The sequence below is a fragment of the Pseudorca crassidens genome, unplaced genomic scaffold (genome assembly GCF_039906515.1).
Source record: "Pseudorca crassidens isolate mPseCra1 unplaced genomic scaffold, mPseCra1.hap1 Scaffold_67, whole genome shotgun sequence".
Taxonomy (NCBI): domain Eukaryota; kingdom Metazoa; phylum Chordata; class Mammalia; order Artiodactyla; family Delphinidae; genus Pseudorca; species Pseudorca crassidens.
The window spans coordinates 787,908-811,866 of record NW_027136319.1 but is presented as its reverse complement, the minus strand read 5'-3'; the positions used below and the strand labels follow the sequence as shown (position 1 = coordinate 811,866).

Here is a 23,959-nt window from a genome sequence, read left to right as displayed (position 1 = left end):
ACACCGCAGGATGGCTTCAGGCCCTAATCTGGTTCCGGCACGGCACGCTGAGCCTTTGGTTATTTCCTCTTCCTGGTGGGAAATGAGAGTTAAATTTGCCCGTCCAGACACCTCCATCTAGTCTCTCATTGGTTCTCCCTATTCCTGTTCATCTTCCGCAGTAATTGCATACTGGGCCCAACTGGAGGTTAAAGGCGCTGACTCTCCAAGTCGGGAGAGTGTTAGTAAAGCGTCTGGAATGTTGCACCCGAGTACCAGGGGAGGAAAACTGAGACATATTTGAACACGTCTCCCGATCACACGGTTGATCATACTCTGGGTTCCACATGCATGTTTTAGCTGAAGGAAGAATACATTAAACCTGGAGAGTTGAGACCCGTGGAATGGGTACCATGCAATATGACTTCAAAGGGTCTTCATTTGCTCACCGAACCGCTCCAATCCTATTACTGCTGCGTTTATGCCCGTGTACACACGCTTGATTCTCTTTCGGAGACATAGCAATCCATAGGTTTTAAGATACTTACTAGTCAGGTACATTCTTAGGCGTTTAATATGGGGAGTTGAGTCCATTTCGTTGAGCAAGGAGTAGCTCTTGTCTATTCCATATTTGGCTTAAGGAACTTTATCTGTGCTCATTTCAATCTCTGGTTTTATGCAGCACCCCAACTCACCTTTCCCCTTAAGCAAGCATAAGTTGGTTTTCTAAATTTGAGACCCTGTTCTGTTTTGGAATTCAGTTCCTCTGTAGCCAAGTTTACATTCCGTGTATTAGTGATACCTTATGATGTTTCTTTTTCTGTGTGACTTATTTAAGTTAGAATCATCGTACCTGAATCCACTCATTATGCTGCTACGGGCCTGATGACATAGATTTCATTGCTGAGTGATACTGCATTGTACGTAAGTACCACAAGTTCTTTATCCATTTTTCAGTTTCTGTGATATTGAACTTGTACGGTAAACGAGGTTCTTGTAAACAGAGGCGTCCCAAATTTTGGGGTGGCTGTGTCTTTTTGATTTTAATTTCCCTAAGCTATAGGACCATAAGTGGAAGTGCCCTAGGCTCTGTTGCTTTGTTTTTTAGATGTTTCAGGAAACACCATACACTTCTCCCAAGTGTCTGTTGGCAATTTACATCCCACCCATCAGCATAACAAGGCTCCCAGTTCTCCATGGCCTGTCCTGCCTTTCTGCATTTTACACTTTTTTCAGATGGCCCTTTTGACCGGGGGGAAGTGAGACTTCATTGTAGTGCAGATTTCCTTTGCAAGCTTGCTTGGTTGGCCAAAAAGGGCGTATGCGTTTTTTCCTGAATATATTCAGGAAAAAACGCATACGCCCTTTTTGGCCAAGTGCATCATTGTGGACGTTCTGCCTCTTTTCCTATGCTTTCAATGCAATTCCAGTCTACCTCCTGAAATCGGTTTCCTGCAATTCTGCCCCGCTTTCAAGTCCTCTTGGCAGCCTTACTTCAGTATATTTTTGGACGATAGCTGTCATTTATATCTCTGCAGGTTTGTGAATTACAGTGCCCCTGAGCTCCTTTCTTCAACTCGCTTTCTTGTGACCTGGCCGCAACACCGCAGGATGGCTTCAGGCCCTAATCTGGTTCCGGCACGGCACGCTGAGCCTTTGGTTAATTCCTCTTCCTGGTGGGAAATGAGAGTTAAATTTGCCCGTCCAGACACCTCCAGCTAATCTCTCATTGGTTCTCGCTATTCCTGTTCATCTTCCGCAGAAATTGCAAACTGGGCCCAACTGGAGGTTAAAGGCGCTGACTCTCCAAGTCTGGAGAGTGTTAGTAAAGCGTCTGGAATGTTGCACCCGAGTACCAGGGGAGGAAAACTGAGACATATTTGAACACGTCTCCCGATCACACGGTTAATCATACTCTAGGTACCACATGCATGTTTTAGCTGAAGGAAGAATACCTTAAACCTGGAGAGTTGAAACACGTGGAATGGGTACCATGCAATATGACTTCAAAGGGTCTTCATTTGCTCACCGAACCTCTCCAATCCTATCACTGCTGCGTTTATGCCCCTGTACACACGCTTGATTCTCTTTTGGAGACATAGCAATCCATAGGTTTTAAGATACTTACTAGTCAGGTACATTCTTAGGCGTTTAATATGGGGTGTTGAGTCCATTTTGTTGAGCAAGGAGTAGCTCTTGTCTATTCCATATTTGGCTTAAGGAACTTTATCTGTGCTCATTTCAATCTCTGGTTTTATGCAGCCCCCCAACTCACCTTTCCCCTTAAGCAAGCATAAGTTGGTTTTCTAAATTTGAGACCCTGTTCTGTTTTGGAATTCAGTTCTTTGTAGCCAAGTTTACATTCCGTGTATTAGTGATATCTTATGATGTTTCTTTTTCTGTGTGACTTATTTCAGTTAGAATCATCGTACCTGAATCCACTCATTATGCTGCTACGGGCCTGGTGACATAGATTTCATTGCTGAGTGATACTGCATTGTACAAGTTCTTTATCCATTTTTCACTTTCTGTGATGTTGAACTTGTACGGTAAACGAGGTTCTTGTAAACAGAGGCGTCCCAAACTATGGGGTGGCTGTGTCTTTTTGATTTTAATTTCCCTAAGCTATAGGACCATAAGTGGAAGTGCTCTAGGCTCTGTTGCTGTGTTTTTTAGATGTTTCAGGAAACACCATACACTTCTCCCGAGTGTCTGTTGGCAATTTACATCCCGCCCATCAGCATAACAAGGCTCCCAGTTCTCCATGGCCTGTCCTGCCTTTCTGGATTTTACACTTTTTTCAGATGGCCCTTTTGACCGCGGGGAAGTGAGACTTCATTGTAGTGCAGATTTCCTTTGCAAGCTTGCTTGGTTGGCCAAAAAGGGCGTATGCGTTTTTTCCTGAATATATTCAGGAAAAAACGCATACGCCCTTTTTGGCCAAGTGCATCATTGTGGACGTTCTGCCTCTTTTCCTATGCTTTCAATGCAATTCCAGTCTACCTCCTGAAATCGGTTTCCTGCAATTCTGCCCCGCTTTCAAGCCCTCTTGGCAGCCTTACTTCAGTATATTTTTGGACGATAGCTGTCATTTATAACTCTGCAGGTTTGTGAATTACAGTGCCCCTGAGCTCCTTTCTTCAACTCGCTTTCTTGTGAGCTGGCCGCAACACCGCAGGATGGCTTCAGGCCCTAATCTGGTTCCGGCACGGCACGCTGAGCCTTTGGTTAATTCCTCTTCCTGGTGGGAAATGAGAGTTAAATTTGCCCGTCCAGACACCTCTAGCTAGTCTCTCATTGGTTCTCGCTATTCCTGTTCATCTTGCGCAGAAATTGCAAACTGGGCCAAACAGGAGGTTAAAGGCACTGACTCTCCAAGTCGGGAGAGTGTTAGTAAAGCGTCTGGAATGTTGCACCCGAGTAATAGGGTACGAAAACTGAGACATATTTGAACATGTCTCCCGATCACACGGTTGATCATACTCTGGGTTCCACATGCATGTTTTAGCTGAAGGAAGAATACCTTAAACCTGTGTAGCTGAGACCCGTGGAATGGGTACCATGCAATATGACTTCAAAGGGTCTTCATTTGCTCACCGAACCTCTCCAATCCTATCACTGCTGCGTTTATGCCCCTGTACACACGCTTGATTCTCTTTCGGAGACATAGCAATCCATAGGTTTTAAGATACTTACTAGTCAGGTACATTCTTAGGCGTTTAATATGGGGTGTTGAGTCCATTTCGTTGAGCAAGGAGTAGCTCTTGTCTATTCCATATTTGGCTTAAGGAACTTTATCTGTGCTCATTTCAATCTCTGGTTTTATGCAGCACCCCAACTCACCTTTACCCTTAAGCAAGCATAAGTTGGTTTTCTAAATTTGAGACCCTGTTCTGTTTTGGAATTCAGTTCCTGTGTAGCCAAGTTTACATTCCGTGTATTAGTGATATCTTATGATGTTTCTTTTTCTGTGTGACTTATTTCAGTTAGAATCATCGTACCTGAATCCACTCATTATGCTGCTACGGGCCTGATGACATAGATTTCATTGCTGAGTGATACTGCATTATACGTAAGTACCACAAGTTCTTTATCCATTTTTCACATTCTGCGATGTTGAACTTGTACTGTAAACGAGGTTCTTGTAAACAGAGGCGTCCCAAACATTGGGGTGGCTGTGTCTTTTTGATTTTAATTTCCCTAAGCTATAGGACCATAAGTGGAAGTGCCCTAGGCTCTGTTGCTTTGTTTTTTAGATGTTTCAGGAAACACCATACACTTCTCCCGAGTGTCTGTTGGCAATTTACGTCCCGCCCAGCAGCATAACAAGGCTCCCAGTTCTCTATGGCTTGTCCTGCCTTTCTGGATTTTACACTTTTTTCAGATGGCCCTTTTGACCAGGGGGAAGTGAGACTTCATTGTAGTGCAGATTTCCTTTGCAAGCTTGCTTTGTTGGCCAAAAGGGGCGTATGCGTTTTTTCCTGAATATATTCAGGAAAAAACGCATACGCTCTTTTTGGCCAAGTTCATCATTGTGGACGTTCTGCCTCTTTTCCTATGCTTTCAATGCAATTCCAGTCTACCTCCTGAAATCGGTTTCCTGCAATTCTGCCCCGCTTTCAAGTCCTCTTGGCAGCCTTACTTCAGTATATTTTTGGACGATAGCTGTCATTTATAACTCTGCAGCTTTGTGAATTACAGTGCCCCTGAGCTCCTTTCTTCAACTCGCTTACTTTTGAGGTGGCCGCAACACCACAGGATGGCTTCAGGCCCTAATCTGGTTCCGGCACGGCACGCTGAGCCTTTGGTTATTTCCTCTTCCTGGTGGGATATGAGAGTTAAATTTGCCCGTCCAGACACCTCCAGCTAGTCTCTCATTGGTTCTCGCTATTCCTGTTCATCTTCCGTAGAAATTGCAAACTGGGCCCAACTGGAGGTTAAAGGCGCTGACTCTCCAAGTTTGGAGAGTGTTAGTAAAGCGTCTGGAATGTTGCACCCGAGTACCAGGGGAGGAAAACTGAGACATATTTGAACACGTCTCCCGATCACACGGTTGATCATACTCTGGGTTCCACATGCATGTTTTAGCTGAAGGAAGAATACCTTAAACCTGGAGAGTTGAGACCCGTGGAATGGGTACCATGCAATATGACTTCAAAGGGTCTTCATTTGCTCACCGAACCTCTCCAATCCTATCACTGCTGCGTTTATGCCCCTGTACACATGCTTGATTCTCTTTCGGAGACATAGCAATCCATAGGTTTTAAGATGCTTACTAGTCAGGTACATTCTTAGGCATTTAATATGTGGTGTTGAGTCCATTTCGTTGAGCAAGGAGTAGCTCTTGTCTATTCCATATTTGGCTTAAGGAACTTTATCTGTGCTCATTTCAATCTCTGGTTTTATGCAGCACCCCAACTCACCTTTCCCCTTAAGCAAGCATAAGTTGGTTTTCTAAATTTGAGACCCTGTTCTGTTTTGGAATTCAGTTCCTGTGTAGCCAAGTTTACATTCCTTGTATTAGTGATATCTTATGATGTTTCTTTTTCTGTGTGACTTATTTCAGTTAGAATCATCGTACCTGAATCCACTCATTATGCTGCTACGGGCCTGGTGACATAGATTTCATTGCTGATTGATACTGCATTGTACAAGTTCTTTATCCATTTTTCACTTTCTGTGATGTTGAACTTGTACGGTAAACGAGGTTCTTGTAAACAGAGGCGTCCCAAACTTTGGGGTGGCTGTGTCTTTTTGATTTTAATTTCCCTAAGCTATAGGACCATAAGTGGAAGTGCCCTAGGCTCTGTTGCTTTGTTTTTCAGATGTTTCAGGAAACACCATACACTTCTCCTGAGTGTCTGTTGGCAATTTATATCCCGCCCATCAGCATAACAAGGCTTCCAGTTCTCCATGGCCTGTCCTGCCTTTCTGGATTTTACACTTTTTTCAGATGCCCCTTTTTACTGGGGGGAAGTGAGACTTCATTGTAGTGCAGATTTCCTTTGCAAGCTTGCTTGGTTGGCCAAAAAGGGCGTATGCGTTTTTTCCTGAATATATTCAGGAAAAAACGCATACGCACTTTTTGGCCAAGTGCATCATTGTGGACGTTCTGCCTCTTTTCCTATGCTTTCAATGCAATTCCAGTCTACCTCCTGAAATCGGTTTCCTGCAATTCTGCCCCGCTTTCAAGTCCTCTTGGCAGCCTTACTTCAGTATATTTTTGGACGATAGCTGTCATTTATAACTCTGCAGTTTTGTGAATTACAGTGCCCCTGAGCTCCTTTCTTCAACTCGCTTTCTTGTGAGCTGGCCGCAACACCACAGGATGGCTTCAGGCCGTAATCTGGTTCCGGCACGGCACGCTGAGCCTTTGGTTAATTCCTCTTCCTGGTGGGAAATGAGAGTTAAATTTGCCCGTTCAGACACGTCCAGCTAGTCTCTCATTGGTTCTCCCTATTCCTGTTCATCTTCCGCAGTAATTGCAAACTGGGCCAAACAGGAGGTTAAAGGCACTGACTCTCCAAGTCGGGAGAGTGTTAGTAAAGCGTCTGGAATGTTGCACCCGAGTACCAGGGTACGAAAACTGAGACATATTTGAACACGTCTCCCAATCACATGGTTGATCATACTCTAGGTTCCACATGCATGTTTTAGCTGAAGGAAGAATACCTTAAACCTGGGTAGTTGAAACCCGTGGAATGGGTACCATGCAATATGACTTCAAAGGGTCTTCATTTGCTCACCGAACCTCTCCAATCCTATCACTGCTGCGTTTATGCCCCTGTACACATGCTTGATTCTCTTTCGGAGACATAGCAATCCATAGGTTTTAAGATACTTACTAGTCAGGTACATTCTTAGGCGTTTAATATGCGGTGTTGAGTCCATTTCGTTAAGCAAGGAGTAGCTCTTGTCTATTCCATATTTGGCTTAAGGAACTTTATCTGTGCTCATTTCAATCTCTGGTTTTATGCAGCACCCCAACTCACCTTTACCCTTAAGCAAGCATAAGTTGGTTTTCTAAATTTGAGACCCTGTTCTGTTTTGGAATTCAGTTCCTGTGTAGCCAAGTTTACATTCCATGTATTACTGATATCTTATGATGTTTCTTTTTCTGTGTGACTTATTTCAGTTAGAATCATCATACCTGAATCCACTCATTGTGCTGCTAAGGGCCTGATGACATAGATTTCATTGCTGAGTGATATTGCTTTGTAAGTAAATACCACAACTTCTTTATCCATTTTTCACTTTCTGCGATGTTGAACTTGTACAGTAAACGAGGTTCTTGTAAACAGAGCCGTACCATACTTTGGGGTGGCTGTGTCTTTTTGATTTTAATTTCCCTAAGCTATAGGACCATAAGTGGAAGTGCCCTAGGCTCTGTTGCTTTGTTTTTTAGATGTTTCAGGAAACACCATACACTTCTCACGAGTGTCTGTTGGCAATTTACATCCCTCCCATCAGCATAACAAGGCTCCCAGTTCTCCATGGCCTGTCCTGCCTTTCTGGATTTTACACTTTTTTCAGATGGTCCTTTTGACCGGGGGGAAGTGAGACTTCATTGTAGTGCAGATTTCCTTTACAAGCTTGCTTGGTTGGCCAAAAAGGGTGTATGCGTTTTTTCCTGAATATATTCAGGAAAAAACGCATACGCCCTTTTTGGCCAGGTGCATCATTGTGGACGCTCTGCCTCTTTTCCTATGCTTTCAATGCAATTCCAGTCTACCTCCTGAAATCGGTTTCCTGCAATTCTGCCCCGCTTTCAAGTCCTCTTGGCAGCCTTACTTCAGTATATTTTTGGACGATAGCTGTCATTTATAACTCTGCAGGTTTGTGAATTACAGTGCCCCTGAGCTCCTTTCTTCAACTCGCTTTCTTGTGAGCTGGCCGCAACACCGCAGGATGGCTTCAGGCCCTAATCTGGTTCCGGCACGGCACGCTGAGCCTTTGGTTAATTCCTCTTCCTGGTGGGAAATGAGAGTTAAATTTTCCCGTCCAGACACCTCCAGCTAGTGTCTCATTGGTTCTCCCTATTCTTGTTCATCTTCCGCAGAAATGGCAAACTGGGCCAAACAGGAGGTTAAAAGCCCTGACTCTCCTAGTGGGGAGAGTGTTAGTAAAGCGTCTGGAATGTTGCACCCGAGTACCAGGGGAGGAAAACTGAGACATATTTGAACACGTCTCCCGTTCACACGGTTGATCATACTCTGGGTTCCACATGCATGTTTTAGCTGAAGGAAGAATACCCTAAACCTGTGTAGTTGAGACCCGTGGAATGGATACCATGCAATATGACTTCAAAGGGTCTTCATTTGCTCACCGAACCTCTCCAATCCTATCACTGCTGCGTTTATGCCCCTGTACACACGCTTGATTCTCTTTCAGAGACATAGCAATCCATAGGTTTTAAGATACTTACTAGTCAGGTACATTCTTAGGCGTTTAATATGGGGTGTTGAGTCCATTTCGTTGAGCAAGGAGTAGCTCTTGTCTATTCCATATTTGGCTTAAGGAACTTTATCTGTGCTCATTTCAATCTCTGGTTTTATGCAGCACCCCAACTCACCTTTCCCCTTAAGCAAGCATAAGTTGGTTTTCTAAATTTGAGACCCTGTTCTGTTTTGTAATTCAGTTCCTGTGTAGCCAAGTTTACATTCCGTGTATTAGTGATATCTTATGATGTTTCTTTTTCTGTGTGACTTATTTCAGTTAGAATCATCGTACCTGAATCCACTCATTATGCTGCTACGGGCCTGATGACATAGATTTCATTGCTGAGTGATACTGCATTGTACGTAAGTACCACAAGTTCTTTATCCATTTTTCACATTCTGCGATGTTGAACTTGTACTGTAAACGAGGTTCTTGTAAACAGAGGAGTCCCAAACTTTGGGGTGGCTGTGTCTTTTTGATTTTAATTTCCCTAAGCTAAAGGACCATAAGTGGAAGTGCCCTAGGCTCTGTTGCTTTGTTTTTTAGATGTTTCAGGAAACACCATACACTTCTCCCTAGTGTCTGTTTGCAATTTACATACCGCCCATCAGCATAACAAGGCTCCCAGTTCTCTATGGCCTGTCCTGCCTTTCTGGATTTTACACTTTTTTCAGATGGCCCTTTTTACCGGGGGGAATTGAGACTTCATTGTAGTGCAGATTTCCTTTGCAAGCTTGCTTGGTTGGCCAAAAGGGGCGTATGCGTTTTTTCGTGAATATATTCAGGAAAAAACGCATACGCTCTTTTTGGCCAAGTGCATCATTGTGGACGTTCTGCCTCTTTTCCTATGCTTTCAATGCAATTCCAGTCTACCTCCTGAAATCGGTTTCCTGCAATTCTGCCCCGCTTTCAAGTCCTCTTGGCAGCCTTACTTCAGTATATTTTTGGACGATAGCTGTCATTTATAACTCTGCAGGTTTGTGCATTACAGTGCCCCTGAGCTCCTTTCTTCAACTCGCTTTCTTTCGAGCTGGCCGCAACACCGCAGGATGGCTTCAGGCCCTAATCTGGTTCCGGCATGGCACGCTGAGCCTTTGGTTATTTCCTCTTCCTGGTGGGAAATGAGAGTTAAATTTGCCCGTCCAGACACCTCCAGCTAGTCTCTCATTGGTTCTCCCTATTCCTGTTCATCTTCCGCAGTAATTGCAAACTGGGCCAAACAGGAGGTTAAAGGCACTGACTCTCCAAGTCGGGAGAGTGTTAGTAAAGCGTCTGGAATGTTGCACCCGAGTACCAGGGTACGAAAACTGAGACATATTTGAACACGTCTCCCAATCACATGGTTGATCATACTCTAGGTTCCACATGCATGTTTTAGCTGAAGGAAGAATACCTTAAACCTGGGTAGTTGAAACCCGTGGAATGGGTACCATGCAATATGACTTCAAAGGGTCTTCATTTGCTCACCGAACCTCTCCAATCCTATCACTGCTGCGTTTATGCCCCTGTACACATGCTTGATTCTCTTTCGGAGACATAGCAATCCATAGGTTTTAAGATACTTACTAGTCAGGTACATTCTTAGGCGTTTAATATGCGGTGTTGAGTCCATTTCGTTGAGCAAGGAGTAGCTCTTGTCTATTCCATATTTGGCTTAAGGAACTTTATCTGTGCTCATTTCAATCTCTGGTTTTATGCAGCACCCCAACTCACCTTTACCCTTAAGCAAGCATAAGTTGGTTTTCTAAATTTGAGACCCTGTTCTGTTTTGGAATTCAGTTCCTGTGTAGCCAAGTTTACATTCCATGTATTACTGATATCTTATGATGTTTCTTTTTCTGTGTGACTTATTTCAGTTAGAATCATCATACCTGAATCCACTCATTGTGCTGCTAAGGGCCTGATGACATAGATTTCATTGCTGAGTGATATTGCTTTGTAAGTAAATACCACAACTTCTTTATCCATTTTTCACTTTCTGCGATGTTGAACTTGTACAGTAAACGAGGTTCTTGTAAACAGAGCCGTACCATACTTTGAGGTGGCTGTGTCTTTTTGATTTTAATTTCCCTAAGCTATAGGACCATAAGTGGAAGTGCCCTAGGCTCTGTTGCTTTGTTTTTTAGATGTTTCAGGAAACACCATACACTTCTCCCGAGTGTCTGTTGGCAATTTACATCCCTCCCATCAGCATAACAAGGCTCCCAGTTCTCCATGGCCTGTCCTGCCTTTCTGGATTTTACACTTTTTTCAGATGGTCCTTTTGACCGGGGGGAAGTGAGACTTCATTGTAGTGCAGATTTCCTTTACAAGCTTGCTTGGTTGGCCAAAAAGGGTGTATGCGTTTTTTCCTGAATATATTCAGGAAAAAACGCATACGCCCTTTTTGGCCAGGTGCATCATTGTGGACGCTCTGCCTCTTTTCCTATGCTTTCAATGCAATTCCAGTCTACCTCCTGAAATCGGTTTCCTGCAATTCTGCCCCGCTTTCAAGTCCTCTTGGCAGCCTTACTTCAGTATATTTTTGGACGATAGCTGTCATTTATAACTCTGCAGGTTTGTGAATTACAGTGCCCCTGAGCTCCTTTCTTCAACTCGCTTTCTTGTGAGCTGGCCGCAACACCGCAGGATGGCTTCAGGCCCTAATCTGGTTCCGGCACGGCACGCTGAGCCTTTGGTTAATTCCTCTTCCTGGTGGGAAATGAGAGTTAAATTTTCCCGTCCAGACACCTCCAGCTAGTGTCTCATTGGTTCTCCCTATTCCTGTTCATCTTCCGCAGAAATGGCAAACTGGGCCAAACAGGAGGTTAAAGGCCCTGACTCTCCTAGTGGGGAGAGTGTTAGTAAAGCGTCTGGAATGTTGCACCCGAGTACCAGGGGAGGAAAACTGAGACATATTTGAACACGTCTCCCGTTCACACGGTTGATCATACTCTGGGTTCCACATGCATGTTTTAGCTGAAGGAAGAATACCCTAAACCTGTGTAGTTGAGACCCGTGGAATGGATACCATGCAATATGACTTCAAAGGGTCTTCATTTGCTCACCGAACCTCTCCAATCCTATCACTGCTGCGTTTATGCCCCTGTACACACGCTTGATTCTCTTTCAGAGACATAGCAATCCATAGGTTTTAAGATACTTACTAGTCAGGTACATTCTTAGGCGTTTAATATGGGGTGTTGAGTCCATTTCGTTGAGCAAGGAGTAGCTCTTGTCTATTCCATATTTGGCTTAAGGAACTTTATCTGTGCTCATTTCAATCTCTGGTTTTATGCAGCACCCCAACTCACCTTTCCCCTTAAGCAAGCATAAGTTGGTTTTCTAAATTTGAGACCCTGTTCTGTTTTGTAATTCAGTTCCTGTGTAGCCAAGTTTACATTCCGTGTATTAGTGATATCTTATGATGTTTCTTTTTCTGTGTGACTTATTTCAGTTAGAATCATCGTACCTGAATCCACTCATTATGCTGCTACGGGCCTGATGACATAGATTTCATTGCTGAGTGATACTGCATTGTACGTAAGTACCACAAGTTCTTTATCCATTTTTCACATTCTGCGATGTTGAACTTGTACTGTAAACGAGGTTCTTGTAAACAGAGGAGTCCCAAACTTTGGGGTGGCTGTGTCTTTTTGATTTTAATTTCCCTAAGCTAAAGGACCATAAGTGGAAGTGCCCTAGGCTCTGTTGCTTTGTTTTTTAGATGTTTCAGGAAACACCATACACTTCTCCCTAGTGTCTGTTTGCAATTTACATCCTGCCCATCAGCATAACAAGGCTCCCAGTTCTCTATGGCCTGTCCTGCCTTTCTGGATTTTACACTTTTTTCAGATGGCCCTTTTTACTGGGGGGAATTGAGACTTCATTGTAGTGCAGATTTCCTTTGCAAGCTTGCTTGGTTGGCCAAAAGGGGCGTATGCGTTTTTTCGTGAATATATTCAGGAAAAAACGCATACGCTCTTTTTGGCCAAGTGCATCATTGTGAAAGTTCTGCCTCTTTTCCTATGCTTTCAATGCAATTCCAGTCTACCTCCTGAAATCGGTTTCCTGCAATTCTGCCCCGCTTTCAAGTCCTCTTGGCAGCCTTACTTCAGTATATTTTTGGACGATAGCTGTCATTTATAACTCTGCAGGTTTGTGCATTACAGTGCCCCTGAGCTCCTTTCTTCAACTCGCTTTCTTTCGAGCTGGCCGCAACACCGCAGGATGGCTTCAGGCCCTAATCTGGTTCCGGCATGGCACGCTGAGCCTTTGGTTATTTCCTCTTCCTGGTGGGAAATGAGAGTTAAATTTGCCCGTCCAGACACCTCCAGCTAGTCTCTCATTGGTTCTCGCTATTCCTGTTCATCTTCCGCAGAAATTGCAAACTGGGCCCAACTGGAGGTTAAAGGCGCTGACTCTCCAAGTCGGGAGAGTGTTAGTAAAGCGTCTGGAATGTTGCACCCGAGTACCAGGGGAGGAAAACTGAGACATATTTGAACACGTCTCCCGATCACACGGTTGATCATACTCTGGGTTCCACATGCATGTTTTAGCTGAAGGAAGAATACCTTAAACCTGGAGAGTTGAGACCCGTGGAATGGGTACCATGCAATATGACTTCAAAGGGTCTTCATTTGCTCACCGAACCGCTCAAATCCAATCACTGCTGCGTTTATGCCCCTGTACACACGCTTGATTCTCTTTCGGAGACATAGCAATCCATAGGTTTTAAGATACTTACTAGTCAGGTACATTCTTAGGCGTTTAATATGGGGAGTTGAGTCCATTTCGTTGAGCAAGGAGTAGCTCTTGTCTATTCCATATTTGGCTTAAGGAACTTTATCTGTGCTCATTTCAATCTCTGGTTTTATGCAGCACCCCAACTCACCTTTCCCCTTAAGCAAGCATAAGTTGGTTTTCTAAATTTGAGACCCTGTTCTGTTCTGTAATTCAGTTCCTGTGTAGCCAAGTTTACATTCCGTGTATTAGTGATATCTTATGATGTTTCTTTTTCTGTGTGACTTATTTCAGTTAGAATCATCATACCTGAATCCACTCATTGTGCTGCTAAGGGCCTGATGACATAGATTTCATTGCTGAGTGATATTGCTTTGTAAGTAAATACCACAACTTCTTTATCCATTTTTCACTTTCTGCAATGTGGAACTTGTTCTGTAAACGAGGTTCTTGTAAACAGAGCCGTTCCAAACTTTGGGGTGGCTGTGTCTTTTTGATTTTAATTTCCCTAAGCTATAGGACCATAAGTGGAAGTGCCCTAGGCTCTGTTGCTTTGTTTTTTAGATGTTTCAGGAAACACCATACAGTTCTCCCGAGTGTCTGTTGGCTATTTATATCCCGCCCATCAGCACAACAAGGCTCCCAGTTCTCCATGGCCTGTTCTGCCTTTCTGGATTTTACACTTTTTTCAGATGGCCCTTTTTACCGGGGGGAAGTGAGACTTCATTGTAGTGCAGATTTCCTTTGCAAGCTTGCTTGGTTGGCCAAAAAGGGCGTATGCGTTTTTTCCTGAATATATTCAGGAAAAAACGCATACGCCGTTTTTGGCCAAGTGCATCATTGTGGACGTTCTGCCTCTTTTCCTATGCTTTCAATGCAATTCCAGTCTACCTCCTGAAATCGGTTTCCTGCAATTCTGCCCCGCTTTCAAGTCATCTTGGCAGCCTTACTTCAGTATATTTTTGGACGATAGCTGTCATTTATAACTCTGCAGGTTTGTGAATTACAGTGCCCCTGAGCTCCTTTTTTCAACTCGCTTTCTTGTGAGCTGGCCGCAACACCGCAGGATGGTTTTAGGCCCTAATCTGGTTCCGGCACGGCACGCTGAGCCTTTGGTTATTTCCTCTTCCTGGTGGGAAATGAGAGTTAAATTTGCCCGTCCAGACACCTCCAGCTAGTCTCTCATTGGTTCTCCCTATTCCTGTTCATCTTCCGCAGAAATTGCAAACTGGGCCAAACAGGAGGTTAAAGGCGCTGACTCTCCAAGTGGGGAGAGTGTTAGTAAAGCGTCTGGAATGTTGCACCCGAGTACCAGGGAAGGAAAACTGAGACATATTTGAACACGTCTCCCGTTCACACGGTTGATCATACTCTGGGTTCCACATGCATGTTTTTGCTGAAGGAAGAATACCTTAAACCTGGAGAGTTGAGACCCGTGGAATGGGTACCATGCAATATGACTTCAAAGGGTCTTCATTTGCTCACCGAACCTCTCCAATCCTATCACTGCTGCGTTTATGCCCCTGTACACATGCTTGATTCTCTTTCAGAGACATAGCAATCCATAGGTTTTAAGATACTTACTAGTCAGGTACATTCTTAGGCGTTTAATATGGGGTGTTGACTCCATTTCATTGAGCAAGGAGTAGCTCTTGTCTATTCCATATTTGGCTTAAGGAACTTTATCTGTGCTCATTTCAATCTCTGGTTTTATGCAGCACCCCAACTCACATTTACCCTTAAGCAAGCATAAGTTGGTTTTCTAAATTTGAGACCCTGTTCTGTTTTGAAATTCAGTTCCTGTGTAGCCAAGTTTACATTCCATGTATTAGTGATATCTTATGATGTTTCTTTTTCTGTGTGACTTATTTCAGTTAGAATCATCGTACCTGAATCCTCTCATTATGCTGCTATGGGCCTGATGACATAGATTTCATTGCTGAGTGATACTGCATTGTACATAAGTACCACAAGTTCTTTATCCATTTTTCACTTTCTGTGATACTGAACTTGTACGGTAAACAAGGTTCTTGTAAACAGAGCAGTCCCAAACTTTGGGGTAGCTGTGTCTTTTTGATTTTAATTTCCCTAAGCTATAGGACCATAAGTGGAAGTGCCCTAGGCTTTGTTGCTTTGTTTTTTAGATGTTTCAGGAAACACCATACACTTCTCCCCAGTGTCTGTTGGCAATTTACATCCCGCCCATCAGCATAACAAGGCTCCCAGTTCTCCATGGCCTGTCCTGCCTTTCTGGAATTTACACTTTTTTCAGATGGCCCTTTTGACCAGGGGGAAGTGAGACTTCATTGTAGTGCAGATTTCCTTTGCAAGCTTGCTTGGTTGGCCAAAAAGGGCGTATGCGTGTTTTCCTGAATATATTCAGGAAAAAACGCATACGCCCTTTTTGGCCAAGTGCATCATTGTGGACGTTCTGCCTCTTTTCCTATGCTTTCAATCCAATTCCAGTCTACCTCCTGAAATCGGTTTCCTGCAATTCTGCCCCACTTTCAAGTCCTCCTGGCAGCCTTACTTCAGTGTATTTTTGGACGATAGCTGTCATTTATAACTCTGCAGGTTTGTGAATTACAGTGCCCCTGAACTCCTTTCTTCAACTCGCTTTCTTGTGAGCTGGCCGCAACACCGCAGCATGGCTTCAGGCCCTAATCTGGTTCCGGCAAGGCACGCTGAGCCTTTGGTTAATTCCTCTTCCTGGTGGGAAATGAGAGTTAAATTTGCCCGTCCAGACACCTCCAGCTAATCTCTCATTGGTTCTCGCTATTCCTGTTCATCTTCCGCAGAAATTGCAAACTGGGCCCAACTGGAGGTTAAAGGCGCTGACTCTCCAAGTCTGGAGAGTGTTAGTAAAGCGTCTGGAATGTTGCACCCGAGTACCAGGGGAGGAAAACTGAGACATATTTGAACACGTCTCCCGATCACACGGTTGATCATACTCTAGGTTCCACATGCATGTTTTAGCTGAAGGAAGAATACCTTAAACCTGGAGAGTTGAAACACGTGGAATGGGTACCATGCAATATGACTTCAAAGGGTCTTCATTTGCTCACCGAACCTCTCCAATCCTATCACTGCTGCGTTTATGCCCCTGTACACACGCTTGATTCTCTTTCGGAGACATAGCAATCCATAGGTTTTAAGATACTTACAAGTCAGGTACATTCTTAGGCGTTTAATATGCGGGGTTGAGTCCATTTCGTTAAGCAAGGAGTAGCTCTTGTCTATTCCATATTTGGCTTAAGGAACTTTATCTGTGCTCATTTCAATCTCTGGTTTTATGCAGCCCCCCAACTCACATTTACCCTTAAGCAAGCATAAGTTGGTTTTCTAAATTTGAGACCCTGTTCTGTTCTGTAATTCAGTTCCTGTGTAGCCAAGTTTACATTCCGTGTATTACTGATATCTTATGATGTTTCTTTTTCTGTGTGACTTATTTCAGTTAGAATCATCATACCTGAATCCACTCATTGTGCTGCTAAGGGCCTGATGACATAGATTTCATTGCTGAGTGATACTGCATTGTACAAGTTCTTTATCCATTTTTCACTTTCTGTGATGTTGAACTTGTACGGTAAACGAGGTTCTTGTAAACAGAGGCATCCCAAACTTTGGGGTGGCTGTGTCTTTTTGATTTTAATTTCCCTAAGCTATAGGACCATAAGTGGAAGTGCCCTAGGCTCTGTTGCTTTGTTTTTTAGATGTTTCAGGAAACACCATACACTTCTCCCGAGTGTCTGTTGGCAATTTACATCCCGCCCATCAGCATAACAAGGCTCCCAGTTCTCCATGGCCTGTCCTGCCTTTCTGCATTTTACACTTTTTTCAGATGGCCCTTTTGACCGGGGGGAAGTGAGACTTCATTGTAGTGCAGATTTCCTTTGCAAGCTTGCTTGGTTGGCCAAAAAGGGCGTATGCGTGTTTTCCTGAATATATTCAGGAAAAAACGCATACGCCCTTTTTGGCCAAGTGCATCATTGTGGACGTTCTGCCTCTTTTCCTATGCTTTCAATGCAATTCCAGTCTACCTCCTGAAATCGGGTTCCTGCAATTCTGCCCCGCTTTCAAGTCCTCTTGGCAGCCTTACTTCAGTATATTTTTGGATGATAGCTGTCATTTATAACTCTGCAGGTTTGTGCATTACAGTGCCCCTGAGCTACTTTCTTCAACTCGCTTTCTTGTGAGCTGGCCGCAACACCGCAGGATGGCTTCAGGCCCTAATCTGGTTCTGGCACGGCACGCTGAGCCTTTGGTTATTTCCTCTTCCTGGTGGGAAATGAGAGTTAAATTTGCCCGTTCAGACACCTCCAGCTAGTCTCTCATTGGTTCTCCCTATTCCTGTTCATCTTCCGCAGAAATTGCAAACTGGGCCAAACAGGAGGTTAAAGGCGCTGACTCTCCAAGTGGGGAGAGTGTTAGTAAAGCGTCTGGAATGTTGCACCCGAGTACCAGGGTACGAAAACTGAGACATATTTGAACACGTCTCCCGTTCACACGGTTGCTCATACTCTGGGTTCCACATGCATGTTTTAGCTGAAGGAAGAATACCTTAAACCTGGAGAGTTGAGACCCGTGGAATGGGTACCATGCAATATGACTTCAAAGGGTCTTCGTTTGCTCACCGAACCTCTCCAATCCTATCACTGCTGCGTTTATGCCCCTGTACATATGCTTGATTCTCTTTCGGAGACATAGCAATCCATAAGTTTTAAGATACTTACTAGTCAGGTACATTCTTAGGCGTTTAATATGGGGTGTTGAGTCCATTTCGTTGAGCAAGGAGAATCTCTTGTCTATTCCATATTTGGCTTATGGAACTTTATCTGTGTTCATTTCAATCTCCGATTTTATGCAGCACCCCAACTCACCTTTCCCCTTAAGCAAGCATAAGTTGGTTTTCTAAATTTGAGACCCTGTTCTGTTCTGTAATTCAGTTCCTGTGTAGCCAAGTTTACATTCCATGTATTACTGATATCTTATGATGTTTCTTTTTCTGTGTGACTTATTTCAGTTAGAATCATCATACCTGAATCCACTCATTGTGCTGCTATGGGCCTGATGACATAGATTTCATTGCTGAGTGATACTGCATTGTACGTAAGTACCAAAAGTTCTTTATCCATTTTTCACTTTCTGTGATGTTGAACTTGTACGGTAAACGAGGTTCTTGTAAACAGAGGCGTCCCAAACTTTGGGGTGGCTGTGTCTTTTTGATTTTAATTTCCCTAAGCTATAGGACCATAAGTGGAAGTGCCCTAGGCTCTGTTGCTTTGTTTTTTAGATGTTTCAGGAAACACCATACACTTCTCCCGAGTGTCTGTTGGCAATTTACATCCCGCCCATCAGCATAACAAGGCTCCCAGTTCTCCATGGCCTGTCCTGCCTTTCTGGATTTTACACTTTTTTCAGATGGCCCTTTTGACCGGGGGGAAGTGAGACTTCATTGTAGTGCAGATTTCCTTTGCAAGCTTGCTTGGTTGGCCAAAAAGGGCGTATGCGTTTTTTCCCGAATATATTCAGGAAAAAACGCATACGCCCTTTTTGGCCAAGTGCATCATTGTGGACGTTCTGCCTCTTTTCCTATGCTTTCAATGCAATTCCAGTCTACCTCCTGAAATCGGTTTCCTGCAATTCTGCCCCGCTTTCAAGTCCTCTTGGCAGCCTTACTTCAGTATATTTTTGGACGATAGCTGTCATTTATAACTCTGCAGGTTTGTGAATTACAGTGCCCCTGAGCTCCTTTCTTCAACTCGCTTTCTTGTGAGCTGCCCGCAACACCGCAGGATGGCTTCAGTCCCTAATCTGGTTCCGGCATGGCATGCTGAGCCTTTGCTTATTTCCTCTTCCTGGTGGGAAATGAGAGTTAAATTTGCCCGTCCAGACACCTCCAGCTAGTCTCTCATTGGTTCTCACTATTCCTGTTCATCTTCCGCAGAAATTGCAAACTGGGCCAAACAGGAGGTTAAAGGGACTGACTCTCCAAGTGGGGAGAGTGTTAGTAAAGCGTCTGGAATGTTGCACCCGAGTACCAGGGTACGAAAACTGAGACATATTTGAACACGTCTCCCGTTCACACGGTTGATCATACTCTGGGTTCCACATGCATGATTTAGCTGAAGGAAGAATACCTTAAACCTGGAGAGTTGAGACCCGTGGAATGGGTACCATGCAATATGATTTCAAAGTGTCTTCATTTGCTCACCGAACCTCTCCAATCCTATCACTGCTGCGTTTATGCCCCTGTACACATGCTTGATTCTCTTTCGGAGACATAGCAATCCATAGGTTTTAAGATACTTACTAGTCAGGTACATTCTTAGGCGTTTAATATGTGGTGTTGAGTCCATTTCATTGAGCAAGGAGTAGCTCTTGTCTATTCCATATTTGGCTTAAGGAACTTTATCTGTGCTCATTTCAATCTCCGGTTTTATGCAGCACCCCAACTCACCTTTCCCCTTAAGCAAGCATAAGTTGGTTTTCTAAATTTGAGACCCTGTTCTGTTCTGTAATTCAGTTCCTGTGTAGCCACGTTTACATTCCGTGTATTACTGATATCTTATGATGTTTCTTTTTCTGTGTGACTTATTTAAGTTAGAATCATCATACCTGAATCCACTCATTGTGCTGCTAAGGGCCTGATGACATAGATTTCATTGCTGAGTGATATTGCTTTGTAAGTAAATACCACCACTTCTTTATCCATTTTTCACTTTCTGCGATGTTGAACTTGTACTGTAAACGAGGTTCTTGTAAACAGAGCCGTTCCAAACTTTGGGGTGGCTGTGTCTTTTTGATTTTAATTTCCCTAAGCTATAGGACCATAAGTGGAAGTGCCCTAGGCTCTGTTGCTTTGTTTTTTAGATGTTTCAGGAAACACCATACACTTCTCCCGAGTGTCTGTTGGCAATTTACATCCCGCCCATCAGCATAACAAGGCTCCCAGTTCTCCATGGCTGTCCTGCCTTTCTGGATTTTACACTTTTTTCAGATGGCCCTTTTGACCGGGGGAAAGTGAGACTTCATTGTAGTGCAGATTTCCTTTGCAAGCTTGCTTGGTTGGCCAAAAAGGGCGTATGCGTTTTTTCCTGAATATATTCAGGAAAAAACGCATACGCCCTTTTTGGTCAAGTGCATCATTGTGGACGTTCCGCCTCTTTTCCTATGCTTTCAATGCAATTCCAGTCTACCTCCTGAAATCGGGTTCCTGCAATTCTGCCCCGCTTTCAAGTCCTCTTGGCAGCCTTACTTCAGTATATTTTTGGATGATAGCTGTCATTTATAACTCTGCAGGTTTGTGCATTACAGTGCCCCTGAGCTACTTTCTTCAACTCGCTTTCTTGTGAGCTGGCCGCAACACCGCAGGATGGCTTCAGGCCCTAATCTGGTTCTGGCACGGCACGCTGAGCCTTTGGTTATTTCCTCTTCCTGGTGGGAAATCAGAGTTAAATTTGCCCGTTCAGACACCTCCAGCTAGTCTCTCATTGGTTCTCCCTATTCCTGTTCATCTTCCGCAGAAATTGCAAACTGGGCCAAACAGGAGGTTAAAGGCGCTGACTCTCCAAGTGGGGAGAGTGTTAGTAAAGCGTCTGGAATGTTGCACCCGAGTACCAGGGTACGAAAACTGAGACATATTTGAACACGTCTCCCGTTCACACGGTTGCTCATACTCTGGGTTCCACATGCATGTTTTAGCTGAAGGAAGAATACCTTAAACCTGGAGAGTTGAGACCCGTGGAATGGGTACCATGCAATATGACTTCAAAGGGTCTTCGTTTGCTCACCGAACCTCTCCAATCCTATCACTGCTGCGTTTATGCCCCTGTACATATGCTTGATTCTCTTTCGGAGACATAGCAATCCATAAGTTTTAAGATACTTACTAGTCAGGTACATTCTTAGGCGTTTAATATGGGGTGTTGAGTCCATTTCGTTGAGCAAGGAGAATCTCTTGTCTATTCCATATTTGGCTTATGGAACTTTATCTGTGTTCATTTCAATCTCCGATTTTATGCAGCACCCCAACTCACCTTTCCCCTTAAGCAAGCATAAGTTGGTTTTCTAAATTTGAGACCCTGTTCTGTTCTGTAATTCAGTTCCTGTGTAGCCAAGTTTACATTCCATGTATTACTGATATCTTATGATGTTTCTTTTTCTGTGTGACTTATTTCAGTTAGAATCATCATACCTGAATCCACTCATTGTGCTGCTATGGGCCTGATGACATAGATTTCATTGCTGAGTGATACTGCATTGTACGTAAGTACCAAAAGTTCTTTATCCATTTTTCACTTTCTGTGATGTTGAACTTGTACGGTAAACGAGGTTCTTGTAAACAGAGGCGTCCCAAACTTTGGGGTGGCTGTGTCTTTTTGATTTTAATTTCCCTAAGCTATAGGACCATAAGTGGAAGTGCCCTAGGCTCTGTTGCTTTGTTTTTTAGATGTTTCAGGAAACACCATACACTTCTCCCGAGTGTCTGTTGGCAATTTACATCCCGCCCATCAGCATAACAAGGCTCCCAGTTCTCCATGGCCTGTCCTGCCTTTCTGGATTTTACACTTTTTTCAGATGGCCCTTTTGACCGGGGGGAAGTGAGACTTCATTGTAGTGCAGATTTCCTTTGCAAGCTTGCTTGGTTGGCCAAAAAGGGCGTATGCGTTTTTTCCCGAATATATTCAGGAAAAAACGCATACGCCCTTTTTGGCCAAGTGCATCATTGTGGACGTTCTGCCTCTTTTCCTATGCTTTCAATGCAATTCCAGTCTACCTCCTGAAATCGGTTTCCTGCAATTCTGCCCCGCTTTCAAGTCCTCTTGGCAGCCTTACTTCAGTATATTTTTGGACGATAGCTGTCATTTATAACTCTGCAGGTTTGTGAATTACAGTGCCCCTGAGCTCCTTTCTTCAACTCGCTTTCTTGTGAGCTGCCCGCAACACCGCAGGATGGCTTCAGTCCCTAATCTGGTTCCGGCATGGCATGCTGAGCCTTTGCTTATTTCCTCTTCCTGGTGGGAAATGAGAGTTAAATTTGCCCGTCCAGACACCTCCAGCTAGTCTCTCATTGGTTCTCACTATTCCTGTTCATCTTCCGCAGAAATTGCAAACTGGGCCAAACAGGAGGTTAAAGGGACTGACTCTCCAAGTGGGGAGAGTGTTAGTAAAGCGTCTGGAATGTTGCACCCGAGTACCAGGGTACGAAAACTGAGACATATTTGAACACGTCTCCCGTTCACACGGTTGATCATACTCTGGGTTCCACATGCATGATTTAGCTGAAGGAAGAATACCTTAAACCTGGAGAGTTGAGACCCGTGGAATGGGTACCATGCAATATGATTTCAAAGTGTCTTCATTTGCTCACCGAACCTCTCCAATCCTATCACTGCTGCGTTTATGCCCCTGTACACATGCTTGATTCTCTTTCGGAGACATAGCAATCCATAGGTTTTAAGATACTTACTAGTCAGGTACATTCTTAGGCGTTTAATATGTGGTGTTGAGTCCATTTCATTGAGCAAGGAGTAGCTCTTGTCTATTCCATATTTGGCTTAAGGAACTTTATCTGTGCTCATTTCAATCTCCGGTTTTATGCAGCACCCCAACTCACCTTTCCCCTTAAGCAAGCATAAGTTGGTTTTCTAAATTTGAGACCCTGTTCTGTTCTGTAATTCAGTTCCTGTGTAGCCACGTTTACATTCCGTGTATTACTGATATCTTATGATGTTTCTTTTTCTGTGTGACTTATTTAAGTTAGAATCATCATACCTGAATCCACTCATTGTGCTGCTAAGGGCCTGATGACATAGATTTCATTGCTGAGTGATATTGCTTTGTAAGTAAATACCACCACTTCTTTATCCATTTTTCACTTTCTGCGATGTTGAACTTGTACTGTAAACGAGGTTCTTGTAAACAGAGCCGTTCCAAACTTTGGGGTGGCTGTGTCTTTTTGATTTTAATTTCCCTAAGCTATAGGACCATAAGTGGAAGTGCCCTAGGCTCTGTTGCTTTGTTTTTTAGATGTTTCAGGAAACACCATACACTTCTCCCGAGTGTCTGTTGGCAATTTACATCCCGCCCATCAGCATAACAAGGCTCCCAGTTCTCCATGGCTGTCCTGCCTTTCTGGATTTTACACTTTTTTCAGATGGCCCTTTTGACCGGGGGAAAGTGAGACTTCATTGTAGTGCAGATTTCCTTTGCAAGCTTGCTTGGTTGGCCAAAAAGGGCGTATGCGTTTTTTCCTGAATATATTCAGGAAAAAACGCATACGCCCTTTTTGGTCAAGTGCATCATTGTGGACGTTCCGCCTCTTTTCCTATGCTTTCAATGCAATTCCAGTCTACCTCCTGAAATCGGTTTCCTGCAATTCTGCCCCGCTTTCAAGTCCTCTTGGCAGCCTTACTTCAGTATATTTTTGGACGATAGCTGTCATTTATAACTCTGCAGGTTTGTGCATTACAGTGCCCCTGAGCTCCTTTCTTCAACTCGCTTTCTTGTGAGCTGGCCGCAACACCGCAGGATGGCTTCAGGCCCTAATCTGGTTCCGGCACGGCACGCTGAGCCTTTGGTTATTTCCTCTTCCTGGTGGGAAATGAGAGTTAAATTTGCCCGTTCAGACACCTCCAGCTAGTCTCTCATTGGTTCTCCCTATTCCTGTTCATCTTCCGCAGAAATTGCAAACTGGGCCAAACAGGAGGTTAAAGGCGCTGACTCTCCAAGTCGGGAGAGTGTTAGTAAAGCGTCTGGAATGTTGCACCCGAGTACCAGGGGAGGAAAACTGAGACATATTTGAACACGTCTCCCG

The 23,959-nt window shown here is 44.0% G+C and overlaps 1 long non-coding RNA gene across 1 annotated transcript in view; it reads left to right on the top strand.

Moving 5' to 3' along the window:
- The first annotated feature begins 1,128 nt into the window (after window positions 1–1,128).
- Window positions 1,129–23,959, top strand: part of LOC137218249 (uncharacterized) — a 96,599-nt gene continuing 73,768 nt past the window's right edge. Inside the window, exons 1-2 of the long non-coding RNA XR_010940573.1 lie at window positions 1,129–1,238; window positions 15,019–15,096. This is a non-coding gene — a long non-coding RNA (uncharacterized lncRNA). The remainder of the gene's footprint in view (window positions 1,239–15,018; window positions 15,097–23,959) is intronic.